This window comes from Varanus komodoensis, unplaced genomic scaffold (genome assembly GCF_004798865.1).
Source record: "Varanus komodoensis strain SLA01 unplaced genomic scaffold, ASM479886v1 scaffold35, whole genome shotgun sequence".
NCBI classification, from domain to species: domain Eukaryota; kingdom Metazoa; phylum Chordata; class Lepidosauria; order Squamata; family Varanidae; genus Varanus; species Varanus komodoensis.
In genome coordinates, this window is record NW_025335856.1 from 201412 (window position 1) to 210429 (window position 9018).

Consider the following 9018-nt stretch of genomic DNA (forward strand, 5'->3'; position numbering starts at 1 on the left):
TTATCTATGCAAATGGCAACGCAAGTTGTTGTGGTGGTAGAATCAGACTCACTGTCTGTGCCTGGAATACTCAGGGTAGAGCCACTGTATGCAATTAGAAGAAATTTGTGGCACAGGTTCCTTCTGGAATATACCAGTAAAGTCCGCTAGCACTAGACTGCAGGTTTGAATGCTTGCATTTAAAACAAAACAACCCACCCCAAACAACAGCAGCAACAACTACAACAGCAACGCATCTTTAAATAATACATAAACCTAACTATATGGAAGAATGCCGTATTAAGCTCCTTGTCCCTGATAGGCTAGTTATCTGCGTATGCCACCAAGTCATTTTAATAGCAGAAGTATTCCACCTCCCACCTGTGCGATCTGAAGTGGTCCAGGCTAGCAAGAAGTAGGCAATGTGTTTGTCCTGCTAATATGGCTTGGCTTGAAGGTAGAGATGCATTAACAGAGTTTTGTCGGGGGAGGGGGGGCATGAGAACTGAAGTCGAGGGATATTATTTGCTGCCTTTTAGTCTCTGTTTCAGACAATTATTATATCCCAAGTGGCTTCCATCACTTAAAAGTGGTGGGAGGGCTGCTCTCAGAGTTACAAACTGACATGGCAAGTCACACAAGGGAAGGGGAAAGAAAGAGAAAAAAGAGAGGAGAAAGAGTCACTTTTCAAGACCAGAATATCTATAGGCCTCTGTATCATATTCCACTCACAAGTTCCTGTGACCTAGAAGCAAACACTACCAGGGTCCTAAAGAGGCATAACCTTCAGATTAGAGGTGTATCTCAGGCATTTCAAAAGCACCTGTGAAAGTGAATAGTTCAACTATCAGCATAGCCACTAAGTCTGAAATAAATAAATGCAATTGCACTGATGAGTTACTAATCACAGAAACTAACAATGGTTCCTGCTTGACAGAGGAATTCCTCTTCTCTTCCCCAGGGACAATCTCCAACCACAGCCATGTTGCCACAGCTAAGAGTACACGCCACCCTTTCTTTCAGAAGGACAACAAAGGGTTGTCTTTGAAATATCTGGAAGGCTCCATGTAGCCTACCCATTTTAAATAAAAGTGCATACTCTGGATAACTTAATTGTTAAAGCTTAATCAGTGCTGGCTGATCTCAAGTATGCACTCTAAGAACAAGCAGTAGACCATATGAATTCTAGTAAAAATAACTATCTAAGACCAATCCAGTTCAAATCTCTGCATGGTAGTCATGTCCCTCGGCCACTCCAACTGCCTCCACAGGGTTTCTGTGAGCATACAATGTTCACACTGCACTGTTTCTAAAAACTGTGATATGTCCTGTCGAATGATGCTTGAATAGTGCTAATCTCATGTTCTGGACTTAAGCTGTGCTACACCCATCAAGAAAATGGTCCAGCACAGTTTTACACCTTGTATCTGCTTGGCAATCGCAAAGTTATGCTTGTGTACATCACTCCAGGTGAGTCACTCGAGCAGCAAAGGGTGAGTTTTATAGTTTAATGTTGATGTTAACTGTGATTAATGTAATAATAATGACATAGACAACAATTTTAGTGGTGTGTTTTATTAGCTCTATTTTGCTTGATCTCACACAGAGATAGATCTCTTGCTCCCACTTTTACAAAAGGAAACTTGAAGATGGAACTAAATATTGTGGGAGACACAGAGTTGCTACCACTCTCGTTTCTTTGTCCACTTCTTCCTATAACATCTAACAATACTACTGTGCTGGTTTTTCCTATACAATTCACATCCCACCACCCCCCACCCCATTTATTTCCCATCAATGAAACCTGGGCATATTTTCCCTCCATTTCCTTCCCAAACATACACAACCACCCCACATTTACTTCCCAGCCATGAAATTCACATATATTTTCCAGGGCAAGAACAGTGCAAATGTAGCAGGGCTGATTTTTTAAAAGCACAGCCATAAACACGTTCTTGTGCACCTCTACAAGATGGAGAAAGGAGGAGGAGAAATTGACTGCACATTTCTGGGTCTGAAAAAGGCTTCTGGAAAAAACCCCCCAATAACCCCAACTGTGTAATTCTGAAGCTGTGGAAAAAGTGGGGAGCAATAATCAAAAAGGAGTAACAAACAGAGGGGAAGGCACAATTTTGCAGATTCTTCAGTACAGGAGACTTGGATTCAGGCTGGAGGAAAGACGGGGGAAAGATGGAGACCCCTATGAGCCCATGGTGACCAAAGGTTAGGCAAACCTTGGGTTGCTGTGTGAACAACCAGCCCACTATGGCTTATCTGCAGGCTGACTCACTCGGTTGTGCAAACCCACCCATATGGCTCTGAGTGCCAGCACATGAGTTCATGATTGCAATGGATTTCCAACCAGGTGTCCTTATGCCCAAGTCCCAAACTCTGTCCACTGGGCAATATGATTTCTCTCACTGCTTTTATTTACCCACCATGCCAGACTAACTCCTGAGCACCCATCCATCTCTAACCACTTCTAAAGAATTACCCATGAAGAACAAATTGGCCTTGCTGGATTACAGATAAAAGGTTTTCCCGACCCTTTCTAAGCTTCCAGGTAGACCCAGTTCTAAAGCATAAAATGGATCATTCTTCAGATACAACAGTCACCGAGAGCTTTACTGTAATTGCTTTGTAAATGCTTCAAATGGAAAAAAAAAAGTAGAGGCGGGCAAGATTCAAGAGGGGACACCTCCTTGTAAACTAACACAAATACGTGGCTTTACCACAAAAGGCAATGGAGTGTAAGACTTTAAGAGGGTAATGATTTTATTGCCCCACATGTGGAATTAACTGCATAACTCTTGGCTTTGCATTAAGCAGTTCATCCCACACTTACAACCGTGCAACCCACATTCCACCCTGTAGCACTTGTGTTACTCTGGCCTGGTCTACCCATGCAACAGAACGAAGCAATGCGATGCTGAGGTGATAGAGTGCACTGTGTTATTTCACACATCAGCTGTAAAATCCTCCTGTTTCAAAGTCCCTGCAGACAGAAAACCAGCACATCAGGCAAATATATTCAGGCTGGAACAATCCTGTTTCAACAATTATGTTGTTTCCAAGGAGGGTTGTTTTGGGTGGGGAGAAAGGTTATTTTATCTGTATTGCTGTATCAGGGTGCAGGCCATTCCATCATAATGGCATTCTACCATCGTATTCCTCTTAATGTGTTCAAAGCACATGTCATACTGTTTTAAAGAACTCCAGAGTCTGATTTTACAGAACTGAGATGCTAAATGCACATTTGCTTCCAAGTATAACAGGAAATTGCAGAAGAAAAGGAAGGACAGATGAACAGACATGCTAGCCTGGAAGAACAATGGATAGAGCACAAACCTGAGTTCAGCTGGTTCCCCAAACTGGTCTGTTGCCATGCATTTGGGCAACTGAATCAAACATCACCATTATGATATTCCCCTTCCAAACCCTTCCTTGTGTCTACCTTTTTAAATTGTAAGTCTGAAGACAAGGAATGCTGTAAGCACCTCTGGAATCTTTTGACTGAAAAATGGAATAGAAACACTTTGAAAAACCAAAACACCTGAACTCAATTCAGGTGCTTCTCTTGCATTGCACCCCCAGCACCTTCTAAGTCTGCTGTGGAGGGCTGTGGATTTGGAGGGCTGGGGATGCAGGAAGAGGAGAAAGCCCCATCACACAGTAATATTCATATGATGTTGGATTTTGATATCTGTGCTCATTGAACTCAGTGTGACTTATTCTGAGTTAACATGGGCCAAATCAACAGCAAACTATACAAGCTTCCAAGAACATACAGAACTTTAGATGAGGTATATAGCATATAAACAAAGATAACTGGATTCATAGCTTTCCATACCATGTAGGAAAATCAGCATTCCACAACATGAAGGGTCCCTCAAGGTACAGCAGGTCATTAAACAGATAAGAGGGTATGAAGGGAGAGCTAGTGTACTCCCCTTCATTATGCGTTTACTTTCCCCATACTTGGATTTCCTGAAGAGGGATATTGTCCCCTGATAAATGTTAGCCAAGAGAATTCCAAAAAGAGGTGATATCCCAAGCTTTTAAAGGAATTCTTTCAACTCCCTAAAAAGTCTAGCAACCATTTGCTTAAGTACTCCAAGATGCTACTTGGGTGTAAAATGTGCATCCCATGGGTTCACAGGCAGCATCCGAGTTCTGGTCTGGTGCCCCCGCACCCAAGCCCCAGCATCAGCTGCCTCCGAAAAAAAATGGGTGGGGAAGGGAGAGGAGAAAACATTCTACGAATGGGCTCTGTGGTTCCTTACATGAAAAGAAACATAGATGGAAGCACAGAAGAAGCTTAATTCTGAACACATCCTAGAAAATGGTGCTCAAATGATCCTGCCTTAAGAACAAGGATTCTTCAGCCTATTCTCAGAGTGCTTCTTTTTTGCTTTTTCTGGCAAATGGGAAGAGAAGGGTTAAATATGTGAGTTGGTGAGTGAGGCTAAATATGTTCGGATGTGAGCAGGTAGCTCTGAAGGACCCTTTCCCCCTGGCAGATTACTCCCAAAGAAACAAATAAAAACTTGCTCACCCCTCTCTTAAAACTGAAGGGCTTTCTAAATATGGAGATTTATCAAACACAAGCAGTATGTGTGTGTGTTTGTGGGGGGGTGTCTGTGAGTTGTGCAACCCTTGCCACCTCCACAAATTCCCAATGCAGCCCTTGGGGCTAAAGGGTTCTTTGCCCTGACTCAGTATCATGAGGTGAAGATGCCACGGCTACTTTCAACAAGATGTGGGGTGACACTGATGGCCACAGAAGAGACAGAGAGGTCTGATTCCTGGAGCCTGTCTCCTTCCAGAAAGTTCTCTGCAACCCCACAGAAATGAGTAAGAGCTGCCCAAGAGTGCTTTCCTGCTCTTTGGTGGGAACTGTTAATTTCCCTGAGATTTCTGCAGGGGGACTTAAAGATGACTTGCTAAAGTTAGTTGGATTTTCCTCCCAAACACCAAAATGCCTTGAGTTGAACTCAAAGGCAGCCCTGGGCTGATACTTTGTACAGGTATTGGGTGTTTTGGGCTAAGACAATAAAGACATCAGGTTTTTGGCTGGGTGTTGGTGAAACCAAAGACACTTTGTCTGAAGGGTGTGAACATTTATTAAAGCCAAGATTTCCACAAAATTTATACCTACAAATTTGATTGATTTAACTACCCTTCAAATGGAAAACTAGATGTCAGAAAGATAAACATTCTCCATATAGTTTTATGTGTAGAGATTGTGTGTGTGCAGCTGGGGGATGATTTAATCCCGTGCCCCCAGCATGCAGTCTAAATTGCTGTTAAGGCTTTTGGAGTGCCATTTTTGGTAAACAGGAAGAGTACAGATACATGAAATAAAATGGGGTAGCCCAGAAACAGGTTTACCACCTCTGTCAAAAGTAAGGCTACAGTAGAGTCCTAAATGAAGATTTATTCTTTGAGCTCAGTAAGGTTTACTTTCAAGTGAAGATGTGTATGATCAGGCTATGCAACATTTTCACTAAATGCACTAAGGAGACATTTGTCTGTAATGCTTTAGTTCTTTATATTGTTAACATGATACAGGAAACAAAAGTAGGACACCTCTAAATTAATTTATGTTTTAACTATGTTGATTTTTCCTTGTGTTTCTAAATACAGGGATTTCTAATACTCTTTTCTGAGTGTTTTTCCAAATGAGGCTTACACTGATTTTGCCAAAGTCAGTTTACAATGTGAATGTAAAACCAACACTGCATAAACAACCTGCCTTCCTCAATCTGGTATCCTCCAAATGTGTTGGACTGCAACTCCCATCATTCCCAGACAGCATGGCATGATGAGACCTGCAGTCCAGCACATTTGAAGGGCACCCAACTGGGGAAAAGAACAGGCTCCTAATGGATTCGCTCTACTGTTTTAATGATGCCCTAAACCTGCCCCCTGTGGCAGCCATACCAATTTCCTTCAGGGTAAGCTTGCTTTTTCATCTGAAAGCATATGTTTCCTTATAATTTTGAAAATTCCCTTTAAAATTTTTCAGCATCACATGAAAAGCTGCTTTCAAATCAAGGCTGAGGCTCTTTACTGTTCCTTTCGGACTATCTCTGGCATTACTAATTCAGGACTGATTCTTTATCTTTTAATCCTCTGTGGGGCCCTGTCAAATAAAGGGTATTTGCCTATCATCCTTCTCCATCAAGACTTACTTTGGCCAGCAGAAACATTCTTTAAAAAATTAAAAAAGAAGATAGAGACAGCAGCCTAGAACCAACTATCTCGAAGGTCAGATTGAGAAACCATAACAGGCAGTAAAACAGGGACATGATTAAATGACTGGTTAATTTATTCGTCTCTATGTTTTATTTTGCAGGTGAGTCTCAAAACTTGCACTCTATTCTCCAACTGATTACTGGAGGTGATGAAGAAGACATAACGTTAATAGTATACTAGGGGGCAGATGCGGTGCTTCTGTCCCCACCAATTCTTCCCAGACAACTGAGGTTCACAAGTATCACCCACCCCTGGCTCTTCCTGGGGCAACCAGAAAAAAGTGGAAATGCTCATTTCTAGAACGAAGCCAGTCGGCAGACCTTACAGAAGCATTTGCAACAATAAGCATTTCCATACGTTTTGAGACTTCTCCCTGTGCAAGTATGGCTCCAATTTGTGCAACAGAATTGGTGGGACCCATTACTTGCAGAAGGAAATTGGCAAAGTGGGGGCAAAAGTACCCCACTGGATTCTGCCCTAGGCAACAGCAACATGCAGATATGTGCATAACACAGGTTCTAGCCAAATACAACTTGCTTGGGTAGTACAATGCTTTTGGATTCAGCTGCTATAACTGAATATAACTGAGTAATCCTTGATTTGGTCAGGAAAAGACCTTCAATACAAATGTCACTTAACAAATCTGAAGGGAGATAAAACATGTTCTGAGCATGTTCTGTGTAGGTTTACTATATCCTTTCCTCTTAAAAAAAGGGGAAAAGGGCGGGGGGGGGGGGAGTGGCAGGAACCCATGCTGCAGCTGTCGATATTTACCCTAGGCAATATTTTCTGGTGTCTTCTGCTTGGTGTTTATTTTGATTTTTGAAGTGATTTGAGGAAAATTATTTCAAAAACTTTGTGATTTGCCAGAGCCTTCTTCCCCAGTAATTTATGAGTTCAGGCAAACCCATCTTGATTCTAATACATGCATGCTCTGGTGTATATACACAGAGAGAGACTCTGAGGATATGTTTGCACATTATGTTAGTCCACTCCGCAAACAACCAATGATGGATTTCTCATGCACTGAACAACACACGAGTACCTCAGGCCTCCAGCCAGTTCCAGCACACATCCTAGTGTCTTTTGTGGCAGAGATCATAGCAACACAAGGTAAAATTGCCCTTCTGGGTACAGAAAACTTAACAACCCACTGCAGGCAAGAAAAACCCTAAAGTAAGTCAGAGTGCCTTTTTGAAATATACCATAGCTGGGGTGTTGTGTTGTACAAACCAGAACAGAGTGTCAGGGTACTGCTTCCTTTCCAACCAACTATAACATCTTATCTAGATAGTAAAATGTGTTTTGAGTTGAAAAGTATAACCATGTTCCTTGTGAAATTAAACATGCTTAGTCCTTGGCTTGTTAAAGCAAACAGTTATGATTGTTGTACAAACACACATCAGTTCAGAAACCAGTGCAGGACAGTACTGTAGAGTAAATGAATGCAAGGTATAGGAAGCAATGAACCTCACGTGGTGATATGCAGATGACAACTGAGTTACAAATGCAAAACAGATTTTGTTTCTGTCTAAGAAATATCAGATGTTATAATCTGTGAAGAACCATTTTTCTCTAAAATGAAGCTAGGGTGCTTTTCAGACCAACATGGTCTTTTCTCAAAAGCACTTAGATCTCTGCCCAACTCACCGGTTTTACACACTGACCAACTATTATTATAAACAATTAAATGAGACCATTACTATGTATACATGCCAGAGGCACAATCAGCGGGCGCTCGCTCGCTCGCTCTCTCTCTCTCTCTCTCTCTCTGTAGTTTATTACATTTGTGCCCGTAACTGATAATGTTAATATGGCTACTATGTGGTATAAAAATTAACCACAACAAATGTTCTTATAATATACTGGTTGCTTTTTGGGGAGGAAACACACACAAACCCCTCACTTACATTTACAAATGAATATTATATACATTTTGATAACGACATTGACAGAACAATCCTAAACTCATTAGGGCCTATCCCCAGGTAGATGTTTATAAGATTACAAACTAAGCTTGCAATTCTGTTTGTATTCAACAAGGAGCCAGTCTCATTGAATTCTGGCAAATATGTACAGGATGGTGATGTAAATTACCTCTAGGGAAAGCTACATTACTGCAGTCCCCGCAAGACATCCAGAGGAAGTCGGGCAGCCACAAAAGTTTTTCCCATAATAATAAGTGCATTTGCCTTTAAAATGCCAGGAAACGATCTGCAGTTTTTCCTGGCGATTCCATGTCCTTGCCTCAGGGCTGCAGTTAACTCAATGCGCCAGGGAAGTTGGAAATCCAGGGACAGGTGCAGCGCCACAGAAAGATAAGCGAGAGTCTTGAGGGAGCCGCCAGAGTGCACCACATCAAACCGAGCCAAGGTATACCGCTTTAGAAACTCCACAGGGAAACAAACTTTTCAAGGCAAAAAAACATACTAGAAGGAAAGGCTCCTGCCCCAGCCCGTTCCTTGCTGTGCTAGCTTTCCAGCTGCAGAGGAAACCAGCTCCCCCGTATGAAGGGATGCAGCCCACGGATCCACCGCCCGCGCACCCTCATTCTTTGGCCGGCGTCGCTCTGCCGGCAATGTGTCCGCCGCGGCGGCACCGGGAACGAGAGCCGCAGCCGTGCTTACCTTTTGTGCTGGAGCAGGTGCATCTCGTCGATGCTCTGCCGGCCGCAGCGGGTATCGTTTCGTCGTCGGAAGCTGCGGCTCAGCCTCTTCCAGAAAGTACCCAAGGAGCTATTCGCTCTAGGCAAGGGCAGCCCCATCGCTCCGGCGGCGCAAC